The sequence below is a fragment of the Mus caroli genome, unplaced genomic scaffold (genome assembly GCF_978045245.1).
Source record: "Mus caroli unplaced genomic scaffold, Mus_caroli_1 scaffold_1, whole genome shotgun sequence".
Taxonomy (NCBI): Eukaryota; Metazoa; Chordata; class Mammalia; order Rodentia; family Muridae; genus Mus; species Mus caroli.
This window is the reverse complement of record NW_028227256.1, coordinates 5136012-5150934: the sequence shown is the minus strand read 5'-3', so window position 1 is coordinate 5150934 and position 14923 is coordinate 5136012. Positions and strand designations below refer to the sequence as shown.

General features: G+C 37.8%; 1 long non-coding RNA gene across 1 annotated transcript in view; it reads right to left on the bottom strand.

Moving 5' to 3' along the window:
- LOC147005999 (uncharacterized) overlaps positions 1-14923 on the bottom strand; it is an 83115-nt gene that overhangs the window by 57598 nt on the left and 10594 nt on the right. The window contains exon 2 of the long non-coding RNA XR_015045361.1: positions 5658-5756. This is a non-coding gene — a long non-coding RNA (uncharacterized LOC147005999). The remainder of the gene's footprint in view (positions 1-5657; positions 5757-14923) is intronic.

The following is a 14923-nucleotide window of genomic DNA, read 5'->3' as shown; positions in this document are numbered from 1 at the left end:
CACCAACCAGGCAGCAGCATACACCAAATGATATGAGGTCCCCAGCACATATACTGCCAAGGACTGCTGGGTCTATGCTCAATCAAAGATGATACATCTAACTTTCAAGAGACTGGAGGCCCCAGGGAGATTATAGATCAGGTGGGGTAAGGGTTGAGGGGTGGGGACATCCTCATGGAGATGGGTGGGGAGGAGGTATGGGATGTGGCACAGTCGGAGGGTGGACTGTGAAAGGAATAAAATCTGGAGTGTAAATAAAAAAATAAAAAGAAGGAATAAAAAAATAATCAGAACCAGTGTTGGGAGGCAGCTGTAATAGGACCCTGCTGGAGTCAGGGCTTAGAATGAAGCTGCAGATTTCAACTGTGAGGTGAAAGTTCACTCTATATCCAGAAACGGAAATAGGTCTGGGTCAGAAAACAGGTCCAGAGCAGGAATGTGGGGGCAAATTCATGTCAAGGTGGGTAACAGGTGGATGAGAAGGCAGATGAGCAAGCTTAGTCAACAACAGGGGGCCAAGACAAGCCAGGAGTTTTGATTCTCAAAGTACATATCAGGGATCAGGTAATAGGATGGTGTGATACTATGTTATCATGGAGATAGGTATTCATCACTTCTGATACTATGTTATCATGGAGATAGGTATTCATCACTTCTGATACTATGTTATCATGGAGATAGGTATTCATCACTTCTGATACTATGTTATCATGGAGATAGATATTCATCACTTCACTCAGTCTAGGCAAGGCAGTTACATGTTTTCTTTGGTCTGATATGTCCAAAAAGTTCTGAGACCTGGCATCCCTGACAGGATTTATTTTAAAACTCATGTGATCCCAGAGTTTCAGTTCAATGTATGAACTTATAGGGTGGTTTCCTTTCTTTTTTTTATTAGATATTTTCTTTATATACATTTCAAATGCTATTCTGAAAGTTCCCTACACCCTCATCCCCACCCAGCTTCCCTACCCACCCACTCCCAATTCTTGGCCCTGGCATTCCCCTATACTGGGGCATATAAAGTTTGCAATACCAAGGGGCCTTTCTATATGCCCAGAAATCCTTTTATGCCCAGTCAATCCTTGTTTGATGGTTGGTTTGAACACTCAACCAGAAGCTATATCATCCTTCTCCCTCCAAATGAAGTTAAAAATGTTTTCAAAATGGAGTCTTCTAGGCTCAAGCATAACCTGAAAAAGCTATGTCTTACACAATATGGAATATCTTGAAGTACATTATATATCCTGATTTCAACAGTCAAATCAAAACATAGACCACACTTTTAACTCTCAATCCTAGAGAGAGATGCAGGGAGGCATGGCATGATTCAGTCTGTAGGAGGTTGTCTAAAGGTGCAGCCTAGTAACATTTGCAATAACTTTCTTTAAGTCTGCTGATCTTTTCTATGTCTTGCATTCCTTAGTGTACACACACACACACACACACACACACTAAATTTAATTTTGGCAAAATAAAGTTATTTGCTTTATAGTTTAACATACAGTTTTGAGAAGATATAAAAATCTGTTGTTAAAACCAATGTCAAAAAGGTTTAAATAATATATCCTATAAAATCTCTCAAGCTTTAGCTTTCATGCTTATATCAGTTTACTTCTTAATAATTTATAGACATTCAGTTTGCCTCACTCTGCTGGAGTAGTTACAACCAAAAAACATGGTTCAGTGGTGTCTGTATCATTGATTGAACACTTTTGAAATTAATTCCGCACAAGAGAAGGCTAAAATTTGCTGTATCTTTATTATATGTGAGTGAATGTCTTCTGAGCTCATGGTTGGGTGGTAGAAAATTAAAAAGAGAGCTTGATTATCTGGAGGAGCAGCTTTGAAACAGCTCACAGGCATCTTCAAAGTTAATGACATACCTTTGACCTTGCACTGCTACTGTGAAATAAATGGAACTGAATAGGGAGGCAGACATGAAACCTTACTTGATGACTGCTCCTCTTATATTTAGTTATCATGTTCTTCTGAGGAGAAGTTTACTGTGAGTTTCTGTGAAACCTGCAGCCATTTGGAGAAGCTAAGCACTTTTTCCCTATGTATGATGCTATTTAACAGGATGCTTTATCTGACTTTATTTTCACTTTCAATATTTACTCATCCTTTCTCCCAGTTATCTGCTTCTTCGGAAATTCATTTTTCTTATCTTAGAATTGATATCAAAAACAATAATACATTTTACATAAATACATAATTTGGAGGTTGACCTAACTCTCTGCTATGGAGAAATAGTAGCAAATAGATGTGATTTGTATGTGAGTTTGAATAAGGCAAGAAGTAATCATTGTAGTGATATAAAGGATGAGTAATATTCTCAGCTACCCAAGATAATATTTGCACAAGAATGAGATATTTCAAGGATTTTTAATCACTATAGTTCAGTGTGCATACCTGTATGAACTTACAGAAAGTATAAAATGCCTTCTCATCCACCTGTTACCCACCTTGACATGAAATTGCCCCCACATTCCTGCTCTGGACCTGTTTTCTGACCCAGACCTATTTCCGTTTCTGGATATAGAGTGAACTTTCACCTCACAGTTGAAATCTGCAGCTTCATTCTAAGCCCTGACTCCAGCAGGGTCCTATAATATAATATAGCTTTTAAATATAAATGTAAAGTGATGACACTGATATCTGTAGTTTAGATAATTCACTACATAAAGTACTGCTTTTCACTGAGTTTACCTAAGGATTTGTTATAATCTCCATTTCTAGCACAGTTTTCTGATAGTGATCTTTATCTGCCTTAGAGCTTCAACTTACATCCTTTCTATTGTCTTAGAGTTTTCTACTTTAGTTCAGAAATTTGTCATTAGCCTTTTCTGTGAAACTGAAATTCATTTACAAGCAGAAATTGTGAAGCACCAAGATAGAAAGTTTAAAGGCTTCTTTTGCTCAATTATGCATTATCAATATAAAACAATTAAATGATTCCTTTAGATTTTGTAGTATAATAACCAAAGAGAAGGAAGCCTTAAGCATTAAGACATGCAGAAGCAGAACACAGTAACAACAGTTTCTCCAGTTGCTCCTTCCCTGACATAGATGCATTTGGTCAGAAAACTGTCTGTTACTCATTTCTGATTCATTAAATATGTGCTTTTAAGAGTTGATCTGCAGTTCTCAATAAATATGCCCTAGTCAAAACATGGAAAATGATAAGAATAGATAACTTAAAACTCACTCTGAGCTTGTAATGAGTGTATTATAAAAATAACACCAAGTAAGTCCCATCAGTACTGGATAGTTTATGCAGATTTACTTCAGCTTGTCCACTCCCAGCTTGGCAGCATGTGTGTCTGTGTGTCTGTGTGTCTGCCACTGCTGCCTCCTGTGACATTTCTTGGCATAACAAAATAATTATCAGTAGGAAAAGAGCTGTAGAGAAATAAATGACCAATTATAAACACAAATAATTCTGCAAAGATGAGGGGCAAAAATAAAGGCAAAATTCTCATACTTCAAAAATCAGATGTGTCCATAGGCAGCCTAACACCTAGTAACCTAAATATATTACACAGATTCTTCAAGCCTAATGATCCACAGGAATTTAGACAAAAATGTCCAGTATTAAGACAACAAAATTTTATGTAGTAACATTTTCAACTTTACACAAAAATGGACAATGATTATTAAACTCATATATTCTCCATTTTATCCTTTATCTGCATTAGAATTTATTTGTACTACTCATCAGTATGATGACCTCTCTGGGTGAAATCGTTCATGTTATTTTCTAAAGAATTCTTTATCTGTTGTGTCTTTGATAAAGTTTTTTTTTTTTTTTAAATTTGGCTGTGTCAATCAGCCTTCAATGTGACATTTATAATGCATATGGTCTTAGTTATGGCTGTTACATTGAGAACATAGAAAATAGTGGTAAGGACTATATGAGACAATAAGGAATATAAAATGAAAATGAGAATGAGAGGGAGAGAGAAAGTAAAAGGAAGAGAAGTCAAAAAAGGCAGAAATTTTAGATTGTATGACTTCTCTCAGCCTATTAGGAAAGTCTCTGAGAGGTCTAGACATGATAGATGAACATTTTACAAATTTCTCTAGAATACTATGACTTTCAATGTCTGGCCCTCTATACCATAAGTTCCAACTATTACAACAGGTAAGTAAATAAAGAATACATCTTTTGAGATTTCCATCCTCCATGGAAATACATTTTAGTATGTCCCTTACAATTTTTATTTAGCCTGTGGCATATAACACCCATGGGAATGGAAATGCAAAGATGCATCAGACATTTATATTCAATACTATCCCGTTGATGATATACTGTGAACAAAACAATTTGTCCAGATGAAACTGAGTTAACTTGGTACTGAGATAGTGGCAAATAATGAAAGTAAAATAAAAACAACAGCAATAAAAATGTTGAGAGGGCTGGAAAGATGGAAGGCCCAGCGCTTAAGAGCATTTTCTTTGGCAGAAGATCTAAGTTCTGTTCCCAGCACCCACTTGGTGGCTCACAAACGTGTATAATCCAGTTCCAGAGGATTCACTACCCTCTTCTGGATTCCACAGGCTCCAGGCATATATGCACAGCATACATGTAGGCAAAGCACATAAATGCATAACAAAAACAAATAATTCTTTAAACGGTTTGTTGAAATCATGAAAAAGTAATGTTATCTCTGTTCAGGCAGCTATAAAGGAAAAGAGGAGTGTTTCTACCCACTGGATGTTTTCTAGTAGAGGTGGAAATGAAATCAAAAGCAAAGTGTACTAGAATGGTGTGACCACTTCAGCTCTGTGAGACATCGTGCATCTCTTCAAAATCTTGGCTGTGGTAAAACTATTCCCAAGAGTGTGGCAAAATCATCAGTTATCACAGAACAGAGCCCAGTGTAGTGATATGCAGAGAGCTCGTGGGCAAATTGTCATAGTGTCTTAGTCAGGATGTGTGTTGCTGCAGTGAAACACCATGAACTAAAAGCAAGATGAGGGAGGAGGGGGCTGTTGGGGGAGGGAAAGTTTATTCATCTTATACTTTCACATTGTGGTTTTATCACCAAAGAAAGTCAGGACAGGAACTTACACAAGGCAGGAAACAGGAGGCAGAAGCTGATGCAGAGGCCATGGAGTTGTGCTGCTTACTAGATTGCTTCCCTTGGCTTCATCAGCTTGCCTTCTTATAGAACCCACAACTACCAGCCCAGGAATGGCACCACTCACAATGAGCTGGGCTCACCCCTGTTGAACATTAATTGAGAAAATGCCATACAGCTGGATCTCATGGAGGCATTTCCTCAACTGAGGTGCCTTTCCCTGGGATTGATAACTGCAGTTTGTGTCAAGCTGACACAAAACCAGTCAATATACACAGCAATGAAATAATCACAACCACATGGTAGAAACTGTGTCATGTGTAGTTTTTTTTTTAAAAAAATGGTCCATGCTAAGTCCAGCTAGGCACCAGAATCTGTAGTCTTGAATACCCTCATAGCCAGTCCCAAGTGTCAGTCTTGCCCTGATTCCTGTGGCCAGGCTACTTCCAAGCTTGCTTCCAAACTGGCTTTCCATCCTGGCTCGTCTGGCCAGAGCACAGAGATTGCTCTCTAGGTCCCCACAGCCAGGTGTGGGAGCACTGTCCCCAGCCTGCGTCCTGCTGTACTTACCTATCCCCTGGGGATCTGTCCTTTGTCCAATCTTCCCATTCCAAAGCCTGGATGAATTCAGTCTTGGCGATATTCTTTCCCTCTGGCCCACTTGTTTCTCTGTGAATGAAAAAACACCAGACCATCTTATTTACAATCAAGGGAGGACACAACCTATGGGCATGGAATCTGTCTTCCTAAACTCATCAACTATTCTATGTTGGAAATTTTCTGGTGGTGGAGGCCGCCAAAAAGTTGAACAGTTTCCAATCTACATTTTGCTACCTGTCTGTCCCTACATCCCCATAAAAAGGGCTGTTTCGCCCTCCTGTGTCACCTCTTCCTCTCTCAGACCCAGAAGGCCCACCTCCTGCTTTTCTCCCAGTGATTAGCTTCTTGTTGTCCTCATTAGTCAATCAATTAGTGGAAATCCCCCTATATCAGTCTACGGTAATGGTGATGGCACTGTTAATATATTTCGTTATAGAAGGAGAAGGGAGATCACAGGACTCTTACTTGGATTTCTGTGATAGTGCTTAAGTTCTGTAAGGCTACCTGAAGGAGAGGCTTGCTGCAGCTTTCCTGAAGCTAAATCACCTGCCACATTGTGGGCTTTCACTAATGCAAACATTTTTGAGTCACCATGCTTCTTTAAGCAACCTTTACTCATGATCCTCTAAGTAAACCCAGGCAAATTAGTGGTTCATAAATCTGGATTTGGATGGAATTGGGATTCCGATAGATTTGGTACACAATCTGGAGTTAGTATTTATTTATTCGTGTCTTCCCAGGAAATATCAACAATGAGGAGGGGAAGGAAGAGAGAGAGAGGGAGGGAGAGAGAGAGAGAGAGACAGAGACAGAGACAGAGACAGAGACAGAGAGAGAGAGAGAGAGAGAGAGAGAGAGAGAGAGAGAGAGAGAGAACAAACTGCAATTTGAATCATTTTCAGATCATGAGGTTCCATATACAAAGTCCTCAGGGATCTGAAAGCTGGTCTGTTCTGACACAGTGTAATCTTTTTTCACTTGTTTGTAACAATGGAAAACCATTCTGAAAAAAAATGGTATTTTTTTTCTTGTGCCAATGTTTTCTTCATAACAAAACTAACCAAGGAAATACAATTACATGGCCAATTCATTTAATTTCCTATAAACATCAGGTTCATTCTTTGTTTCATCCAGCAAGCAGAAGAAAATCTTAACTAAACTGCACTGGACAGAACATGTTACTACGATTTACCTTCAGATTTTTATATGTGCTGTGGATATAGCCAAATAAACCTATAATGTTGTATAGGTCTAAAATCAATGCATTCTTGAAAAATACTTCTGGGTTGTTCTATTTAATAATCCTTATACTTTTAGGACTCTGTGAAATAATTATGAAATTGTCCCAACTTTTATGGGTAATGTGTTCATAATTTAAAAAATATTCTTTTCATGTTGCATTTCTATGTGAAGACATACTTTAGTATGTTCAGTGCATACTATTTTTTCTTTTTTAAGTATTCATTTTACATTCCAATCAGTGCCCACACAATAGTCCCCTCTTCCACAGTCCTTCCTCCCATCCACCCCTACCATTCTCTTCTGAGAGGGTGGAGACTCCGCTGGGTATCCCACCCTGACCCTGGCATATCAAGTGTCTGCAAGACTAGGTGCATCCTCTTCCACTGATACAGACAAGACAGCCCTATTGGGGAAGGAATTCCATAGACAGGCTACAGATTTAGGGATAGCTCCAGCTACAGTTGTTGGAGGATCCACATGAAGACTGAGATGCACGTGTGATACATATGTGAGCAGGGCAGGGGGTGAGAGACAAGGTCTGGCCTGTGTGCTCTTTGGTTGGTGATTCAGTCTCTGAGAGCATCCAAGGGTCCAGATTAGTTGACAATATTGGTCTTCCTGTTGAGTTCATATCCCCTTCAGGTGTTAAATTCTTCCCCCAACTCTTCCATAGCAGTCTTCCAGCTCTGTCCAATGTTTGGCATTATCTGCATGTGTTTCAGACAGCTACTGGGTAGACTCTCAGAGGACAATTATGCTAGGTTATTGTCTACAAGCATAACAAAGTATCATGAACAGTAATGAGGGATTGCTCATGGGATGGGTCTCAAGTTGCACCAGCTATTGGTTGGTCATTTTTATTCAGTCTCTGCTCCATCTGCATTTCTTGTAGACAAGATAAATTTTGGGTGGAAAGCTTTTTTGAGTAAGTTGGTGTTCCTGCCTAGTTACAGGAGGTGGCCTCTTCAGGTTCAATATCCCCACAGCTGTGAGTCTCAGCTAAGATTACCCCCATTGATTCCTGAGTACCTCGCCCTTTGAAGGTCTCTGGCACATTCTTGAGATGACCCCACCCCACCCTGCAGATTTCCATTCATTTTCCTTGCCCTCTTTCTCTCTCTCTTGTATCTTTCCACACCTGATACTTATTCTAACATCCCCCCTCATCTTCTCTCTCACCCAATTCCCTCCATACATCTGCCTCCTATGACTATTTTATCCCCTCTTATAAGTGAGATTCAACTTTGCTTCTTGTTTAGCTTCTTCGGGTCTGGGTAGTGTAGTGTGGGTTTCTTGTACATTATGGCTAATATCAACTTGTAAGTAAGTACACACCTTACTTGACTGAGTCTTTCTTTGGTTCTGTCTGTTCAGTTGATGATTCTACAAATTACTATGTTGTAACACTCATCCTGAAGAGATACAGACAAATTTCCATTCATCCTATATAGGGAAATAATGACAGACCAAATGTGGATACTAACAAAACCTAACTTGTTGAACCAATGTGAATTATTGGTGTTACTAACAGGGATATGGATGAGAGATTACTTGCAGAAAGAGAAATTACTCAAAAATAATCACCACAAATAACCCCAACACAGGTAACACCTCACAAAACCTGGGAACATTGTGCACACTTCATAGCTTGAAGGCAGGTCAACAGACTGTAGTGTTTTGGGGTTTTTTGTTTGTTTGGTTGGTTTTGATAGATAAGTAGATCTCAGCTTCTTCTAGGCCATTTTTCTTGTCTCTGCTTTTTCCATGCTGTTCAACTTGATGCTCTGAGGCTCTTCTAAGCATCTCAACTTATCTGAGAATTCTCTTTCAGCTTGTTCATATCTAATTCTCTGTCTTTGCTTTGGTTACTGTTTATATATTATTAGGAAGGACAAGGCCTAGTGAATATGGTCAATTTTAGGGACTTCCTGAACGTATTTTGAGTTGTTTACTTCCTGTTCTAGCAATCTTTCCTGCAGGATAGAATTCCCCCGCCCCCACACACTCTTATAGCTGTGGTTCTAAACCCTCCTAATGTTGCAACCCTTTAGTACAGTTCCTTGTGCTGTGATGACTCTAACCATAAATTATTTTCATTAGTACTTCATAACTGTAATTTTGCTACTGGTATGAATCATAAAGTATGATTTCATAAACAATCTGGTATGCAGTACATCTGACATATGACCCCTGTGAAATGATTCCCAAATTGAAAAATGCTGAACTAGAATATTCTGCTGATTTAATTTCTTATAAGTGTCCAGATCTAAATAGTCAGTTCTTTCACTTCCCTTTTACATCATACCTCTTAAAGTTTCCATCTCAATCTCAGAGGAAACTGCTATCCATCTACTGCATTTCTCATTTTGGTTATTTTACATTTACAGACTTTTCATTTGATTGCTTTTTTAAAAATTTTTATTAGATATTTTCTTCATTTACATTTCAAATACTATCCCAAAATTCCCCTATACACTCTCCCCACCCTGTTCCTCATCCCACCCACTCCTGCTTCCTGGTCCAGGCATTACCTTGTACTGGACCATATAATCTTTGCAAGACCAAGATCCTCTCCTCCCATTGATGGCCTACTAGGCCAACCTTTGCTACATATGCAACTAGAGACACAAGCTCTGGGGGATACTGATTAGTTCATATTGTTGATCCCCTTATAGGGTTGCAGACTCTTTAGCCCCTTGGATACTTTCTCTAGCTTCTTCACTGGGGCCCTATGTTCCATCCAGTAGATGTCTGTGAGCATCCACGTTGGTATTTGCCATGCATGAGCATAACCCCACAAGAGACAGCTATATCAGGGTCCTATCCAAAATCTTGCTGGCATATGCAGTAGTGTCTAGGTTTGGTGGCTATTTATGGGATGGATCCCCTGATTGGGACAGTCTCTGGATGGTCCTTCCTTCCTCCTCAGCTCCATACTTTGTCTCTGTAACTCCTTCAGTGGATATTTTATTTCCCATTCTAAGAAGGAATGAAATATCCACACTTTGGTCTTCCTTCTTCTTGAGTTTCATGTGTTTTGCAAATTGTATTTTGGGTATTCTAAGTTTCTGTGCTAATATCCACTTATCAGTGAGTGCATATCATGTGTGATCTTTTATGATTGGGTTACCTCACACAGGATGATATCCTCCAGATCCATCCATTTGCCTAAGAATTTCATAAATTAATTGTTTTTAATAGCGAATAGTAATCCATTGTGTAAATGTACCATATTTTCTGCATCCATTCCTTTGTTGAGGGACATCTGGATTCTTTCCTGCTTCGGGCTATTATAAATAAGGCTGCTATGAACATAGTTGAGTACATGTCCTTATTAAAAGTTGGAACATTTTCTGGATATATGCCCAGGAAAGGTATTGCAGGATCTTCCAGTAAAACTATGTCCAGTTTTCTGACTAACCGCCAGACAGATTTCCAGAGTGGTTGTACAAGCTTGCAATGCCCCCAGCAATGGAGGAGTCTTTCTCTTTCTCCACATCCTTGCCAGCATCTGCTGTCACCTGAATTTTTGATCTTAGTCATTCTGACTGGTGTAAGATGGAATCTTAGGGTTGTTTTGATTTGCATTTCCCTGATGATTAAGGATGCTGAACATTTTTTCAAGTGCTTCTCAGCCATTCAGAATTCCTCAGGTGAGAATTCTTTGTTTAGCTCTGTACTCCATTTTTAATGAGGTTATTTGATTTTCTGGAGACCAACTCCTTGAATTATTTGTATATATTCCATATTAGTCCCTTATTGGATTTAGGATTGGTAAAGATCCTTTCCCAATGTGTTGGTGGCCTTTTTGTCTTATTGACAGTGTCTTTTGCCTTATAGAAGCTTTGCAATTTTATGAGGTCTCATTTGTGAATTCTCAATCTTACAGCACCAGCCATTGCTCTTTGGTTCAGGATTTTTTCCCCTGTGCCCATATCTTTGAGGCTTTCCACCCACTTTCTCCTCTACAAGTTTCAGTGTCTCTGGTTTTATGTGGAGTTCCTTGATTTATTTAGACTTGAGCTTTGGACAAGGAGATAAGAATGAATTAATTCACATTCTTCTACATGATATCCACCAGTTGTGCCAGCACCATTTGTTGAAAATGCTGTCTTTTTTCCACTGGATGGTTTTAGCTCCTTTGTCAAAGCTCAAGTGACCATAGGTGTGTGGTTCATTTCTGGGTCTTCAATTCTATTCCATTGGTCTACCTTTCTGTTGCTGTATCAGTACCATGCAGTTATTATCACAATTGCTCTGTAGTACATCTTAATGTCAGGCATGATTATTCCACCAGAGGTTCTTTTATTGTTGAGAATAGTTTTTGCTATCCTAGATATTTTGTTACTCCAGATGAATTTTCAAATTGCCCTTTCTATCTTGGTGAAAAACTGAGCTGGAAATTTGATGGGGATTGCATTGAATCTGTAGATTGCTTTTGGCAAGATAGCCATTTTTAGTATATTAATCCTGGAAATCCATGAGACTGTGAGATCTTTCCATCTTCTGAGATCTTCTTAGATTTCTTTCTTCAGAGACTTGAAGTTCTTATCATACATATCTTTCACTTCCTTAGAGTCACACCAAGGTATTTTATATTATTTGTGACTATTTTGAAGTGTGTTGTTTCCCTAATTTATTTTTCAGCCTGTTTATCCTTTGTATAAATGAAGGCCACTGATTTGTTTGAACTAATTTTATATCCATCTACTGAACTGAAGCTGTTTCTCAGGTTTAGGAATTCTCTGGTGGAATTTTTAACGTCATATCATCTGCAAATAGTGATATTTTGACTTCTTTCTTTCCAATTTGTATCACCATGATCTCCTTTTGTTGTCTAATAGCTCTGGCTGGATTTCAAGTACTATATTGGATAGGTAGGGAGAGAGTGGGCAGCCTTGTCTAGTTCCTGATTTTAGCAGGATTGCTTTAAGTTTCCCTCCATTTAATTTTATGTTGACTATGGGTTTACTGTATATTGCTTTCATTATGTTTAGGTATAGGCCTTGAATTTATGATATTTCCAAGACTTTTATCATAAAGGGGTGTTGGATTTTGTCAAATGATTTTTCAGCATCTAACGAAATGATAATGTAGTTTTTGTCTTTCAGTTTGATTATATAGTGGATTACATTGATGGATTTCCCTATACTAAACCATTCCTGTATCCCTGGAATGAAGTCTACTTGATTATGATGGATGATTGTTTTGATATGTTCTTGGATTCAGTTTGTGAGAATTTTATTGAGTAATTTTGCATCGATATTCATAAGAGAATTTTGTCTGAAGTTCTCTTTCTTTGTTGGTTCTTTATGTAGTTTAGGTTTCAGGGTAATTGTGGCTCCATAGAACAAATTGAGTAGAGTACCTTCTTTTTCTATTTTGTGGAATAGTTTGAGGAGAATTGGAATTAGGTCTTTTTGAAGGTCTGCAATAAACCCATCTGGTCCTGGGATTTTTTTGATTGGGAGACTATTAATGACTGCTTCTATTTCTTTAGGAGATATAAGAATGTTTCATTTGTTTGAGGATTGTTAGCTCATTAATCTGATACTGATTTAAATTTGGTACCTGTTATCTGTCTAGAAAATTGTCCATTTCATCCAGGTTTTTCAGTTTTGTTGAGTATAACTTTTGAGGTAGGACCTGATGATGTTTTGGATTGCCTCAGGTTCTGTTGTTATATCTCCCTTTTCATTTCTGATTTTGTTAATTAGGATACTGTCCCTGTGTGCTCTAGTTAATCTGGCTAAGGGTTCATCTGTCTTCTTGATTTTCTCAAAGAATCAGCTCCTGGTTTGGTTGATTCTTTCTATAGTTCTTTTTGATTCCACTTGATTGATTTTAGACCTGAGTTTGATTATTTTCTGCCATCTACTCCTCTTGGGTGAATTTGCTTCCTTTTGTTCTAGAGCTTTTAGGTGATTTGTCAAGCTGCTAGTGTGCGCCCTCACTAGATTCTTTTTGGAGGCACTCAGAGTTTTCTTCTTAGGACTGCTTTCTTTGTGTCCCATAAGTTTGGGTATGTTCTGGCTTAATTTTCATTAAACTCTAAAAAGTCTTTAACTTCTTTCTTTATTTCTTCCTTGACCAAGTTATCATTGAATAAAGTGTTGTTCAGCTTCCATGTGAAAGATGGCTTTCTATTATTTATTTTGTTATTGAAGACCAGCCTTAATCTTTGGTGATCTGATTGGATGCATGGGATAGTTTCAATTTTTATATCTGTTGAGGCCTGTTTTGTGACCAATTATATGGTCAGTTTTAGGGAAGGTACCATGAGGTGCTTAGAATAATATATTTCCTTTTGCTTTAAGGCAAACTGTTCTGTAGATATCTGTTAAATCGATTTTCTCATAACTTCTGTTAGTCTCATTGTGTCTCTGTTTAGTTTCTGTTTCCAGAATCTGTCCATTGATGAGAGTGAGTTGTTAAGTCTTCCACTATTATTGTGTGTGGTGCAATGCGTGTTTTGAGTTTTGCTAATGTTTCTTTAATGAATGTGGATTCCTTTGCATATTGAGCATACGTGTTCAGAATTGAGAGTTCATCTTAGTAGATTTTGCCTTTGATGAGTATGAAGTGTCCCTCCTTGTCTTATTTCATAACTTTTGCTTGGAAGTCGATTTTATTTGATATTAGAATGGCTACTCAAGCTTATTAAATCAGACCACTTGCTTGGAAAATTGTTTTGCAGCCTTTTACTCTGAGGTAGTGTCTTTGTCCCTGAGGTGGGTTTCCTGTATACAGCAAAATATTGGGTCTTGTTCATGTAGCCAGGCTGTTAGTCTATGTCTTTTTATTGGGGAATTGAGTCCACTGATATTACGAGATATTAAGGAAAAGTAATTGTTGCTCCCTGTTATTTTTGTTATAAGAGTTGGGATTCTTTTCTTGAGTCTATAATTTTTTAGGTTTGTTGAAGGATTATTTTCTTGCTTTTTCTAGGGCATAATTTCCATCCTTGTGTTGTAATTTTCCATTTATTATCCTTTGAAGGGCTGGATTCATGGAAAGATATTGTGTGAATTTGATTTTATAATGGAATACTTTGGTTTCTCCATCTATGGTAATTGAGAGTTTTGTTGGGTATAGTAACCTGTGCTGGCATTTATGGTCTCTGAGGGTCTGTATAACATCTGTCCTGGATCTTCTGGCTTTCATAGTCTCTGATTAGAAGTCTGGTATATTTCTAATAGGTCTGACTTTATATGTTACTTGACCTTTTTCCCTTACTACTTTTAATATTCTATCTTTATTTAGTACATTTGTTTTCTGATTATTATGTGTTGGGAGGAATTTCTTTTCAGATCTAGTCTATTTGGAGTTCTGTAAGCTTCTTGTATGTTCATTGCCATCTCTTTCTTTAGGCTAGGGATGTTTTCTTCTATAATTTTGTTGAAGATATTTACTGGCACTTTATGTTGAAAATCTTCATTCTCATCTATACCTATTTTCCTTAGGTTTGGTCTTGTCATTGTGTCCTGGATTTCTTGGTTGTTTTGGGTTAGGATCTTTCTGTGTTATGTATTTTCTTTGATTGTTGTGTCCATGTTTTCTATTGGATATTCTGTACCTGAGATTCTTTCTTCCATTTCTTGTATTCCATTACTGATGCTCACATCTATGGTTTCTTAATTCTTTCTTAGATTTCTATTTCCAGAATTGTCTGCCTTTGGGAATTTCTTTATCGTTTCTACTACCATTTTTAGATCCTGGGTGGCTTTGTTCAATTCCATCACCTGTTTGACTGTTTTTTTTTTTTTTTCCTGTAATTCTTTAAGGGATTTTTTTGTTTCCTCTTTAAGGACACCTACCTGTTTAGAAGTGTTTTCCTGTAATTCTTTGTGTTTTTTTTTTCTTTTGCTTCCTCTTTGAGGACTTATACCTGTTTTGCAGTATTCTCCTGTACTTATTTTAGTTAGTTATTAATGCCCTTCTTAAAATCCTCTACCAGCATCATGAGATATGATTTTAAATCTGAATCCTGCTTT